Below are 3141 nucleotides of genomic sequence, written 5' to 3'. Positions count from 1 at the left end.
TTACTGATGATAATTTCCCCGCCTGGACCCCGGTTCATTTTAAGTCCGACTAAAACCAAACGGGGCCCGCCCGAGACGAAAAATACCCCGGCAGCCGTTGGGAGACCAGCAGGACCCCGACCGGAAGAGCCAAAAAACAGTCCGTAAATTACCCGGCAGGGTCCCTATATGGAAATGTGACCATGGCCCAAATTGTCTTGTTTGATGACCGAGGGACCCCGTCAGCGGCCCCGGCGGTGTTCCGGGATGACACAACGGATGCAATAGTTTGTAATGCAAGAAGGTTGGGCCTGTACCGTCGAGTACCGTCGGAGTACCGAGCGGGTACCGGGCAGGTACTGTAGGGGACCCTGTCGATGTGTTCACGGTTAGTCGACGGCTTTGATTCGGCGTATTTTCCTGCCCGGGCCCCGATTGATTTTATGTCCGACTTAGAATCAACCGGGGCCCCGCCCGAGCCCCAAAATAGCCCGGCAGCCGCCGGGGGTCTCACGGGGACCCGCCCGAAAGTGCAACAATTCAGCCTCTAACCTACCCGGCCGGACCCCTTTGTGCAAATGTGACGTTAGCATAAGCGGGGTCTAAACTCACGGGGCTGTGGCAAAGTTTCCTTCGGGACAAGTTGCACAAACTGCCGAAGAGCCTGGCTGTGTATGCGCTTGGAGCAGTCTGATATCAAGGCTAGCCGGGAATACACCGTAAAGGTGACCACAAATTTTCGTGAGCATGAGCGTAGAACTCCCGGCCACATAGTTCACGGGGATTTAATTTCGTGGTAGCGGGAAAAAGGAGTCTTCGCGGTGGTTTTAAGTTCGCGGTAGCACCATGCACTGTAGTCTCTTACTGCCATGGAAAAATGTTCGCGGTGATTTTAAATTCGCGGTGAAGTGGCCACCGCGAAAACAGCGAACATAAAACCACCACGAACATTTCTGCATTTACAGTATGCCGGTGTTTCCCATCAACGCTGCCTTTCTAAAATATTTTTCTTCACTTACATAAAAGGGACGAGTCCCCCACCCCCACCCTTCATGTTAAGTAAGCACAAAGGTAACAGACATATACGTGTTTAATGGGAAAGGCGAAGATAGCGGAAAGATATAATCTGTTAAATGTCAGTTTACCCGGGGAGGATAGCTTTTGTTGATCTCGTGCAATCATGTATGAAGATTTTGGCGCCTTTTGAGAAAAACAAAGTCGTTATCTCATTCACAGAACCTGCGACCTTTAATGCATGACCGGATCAGAATCCAGCGATTGTTCCCTTGACTTGTTTTTCCAGGAAAGTTGTCTGTGCGAACCTTCTCGCGATCGCTTCAGGATGACGTCTGATTGATCAGGAATTTATCTTCAGCAAAATTGCGAACGTCATATCTAAAGATGCTGAAGTAAAGCATTGAGGCAATGACTCAGATTACTCTTGAACTTGTAGTTTGTAATATTGAAGAATAAACTAAACAGCTCTTACTTCCCCACCTTGAATACTGTGTACAGGCGTGGTCGCCTTGGTTACAAAACGATATATAGTTGATTGAAGCTGTATAGTGAACTTTTGCGTTTAAGGTGAGTCTGAGGTACCCTTAACAGTTCTTCGTGTCACATCTGCTCAGTACGGCCTCATACGGTACTGAAACAATCCAATAGAATATGCGTGATCACGTGTGTAGAGGTCTTTGCATGTAGGACTGAATCTCTGTTTTTTTTATATTCCTTTAATAAGAGAGGAATACAGGGAGTAAGCATACAAATACTTAGGTATCACACAACTACCTTCCAGTGGTAAAAAAACTGCAATGTACTATGCTTTCCATGATGATATATGAATTGAAAATACGAGGTATCCCCCCTGTAAGTGCGGCCATTTGATGGTGCATCTGGATTTTGTAAATACCTAGACAGTAGGTAGCAAATATAGCAGTTAGAGGACAACTGCATAAACACACCCAAAGCCTCCGGGAAGCTAGCTCGGCAAGATGGGGTGGTTATGACACATACTTAAACAAATCAGAATCGTTAAATTTCCGCTAGAAATGATGGAAATGTAGAAAACAGATACACCAGAAATGTTGTAAATTACTGCATGCGACACTGAAATGCCTTACCACGTGTGTAAAGGTCAATCAGGAATTTTCTCATGGGATTTATGAAGCAAGGTGCAACCAAGAAGTTAGTAACAGAGAAGCATTTACTAAGCAAGGTACAACTTGGTAACAGAGAAACATTTACTAAGCAAGGTAAGCACGGTACAACAGAGAAGTTGGTAACAGATAGGCATTTATTAAGCATGACACAACTTGGTAACAGAGAAGCATTTATTAAGCATGGTACAAGGTAATTAAGCATGGCACAAAGTATTTGTAAACAACCTCAAAGAAAGGAAAAAAGACAGAGAAGTCACTCATGAACAGTATGTAATAAACATTATGAAGATACGATGTATACCTTTAACTTTAGTTCCAAAATGTGGGAATAAATCGGACACAATCCCTGCGTTGTTAGATATTATTTTTGTTTTAACTTGATATGTCACACTTCAATTCCTTACTATAGGTCGGGAGGCTAAACTCTGTTCTCCTTGTTTCTATTGATGACGGTACAATGTATCACTTTCAGTTACAAAATGTGGGAATACCACATAATCGGATACCTGTCCTATAACGTTATTAGATTACATTTGGTTTGTGTTTACTTAATATGTCGCCCCCAACTTTTATATAGATAGAGAGGGAACCCGGAAGTCAGTGGTCACTCCATCCACATGATGCGTTGCCAGGTAGCGAGAACACCTTGTGGCCGGGAAGCCAGGGCACCTCAGGCCGACAGAGTGAGTAGACCTCCCGGTGTTCGGACTCTAAGGCTAACGTCACATTTCCACAAAGGGGCCCGGTCGGGCAGCTTTGGGGAACGAAAAGTACTATGTAAAAGACAACAAGAACACAAAATGTACCAAAAATGATTCAACGGCATGCCTTGTGCATATTTATTGGCATAAACATTAATTTATCGTTTCCGCAAACAGCCCGGCCGGGCCCCGGGTAGGAAATGTGACGTAGGCCTGAGCCTAGAATTATATGAAAGACATCAAAATGCACAAAATGTCAAAATAAGATTCATGGGCATGATATGTGTATATTTTTCGTT

General features: G+C 44.6%; 1 protein-coding gene across 2 annotated transcripts in view; it reads right to left on the bottom strand.

Annotated features, from left to right (window-relative positions):
* LOC118419593 overlaps nucleotides 1-3141 on the bottom strand; it is a 52657-nt gene that overhangs the window by 13630 nt on the left and 35886 nt on the right. The window lies entirely within an intron of this gene.

The sequence above is a fragment of the Branchiostoma floridae genome, chromosome 7 (genome assembly GCF_000003815.2).
Source record: "Branchiostoma floridae strain S238N-H82 chromosome 7, Bfl_VNyyK, whole genome shotgun sequence".
In the NCBI taxonomy this organism is placed as follows: Eukaryota; Metazoa; Chordata; class Leptocardii; order Amphioxiformes; family Branchiostomatidae; genus Branchiostoma; species Branchiostoma floridae.
The sequence above is the reverse complement of the archived record's forward strand: the minus strand, read 5'-3'. Positions and strand labels throughout refer to the sequence as shown.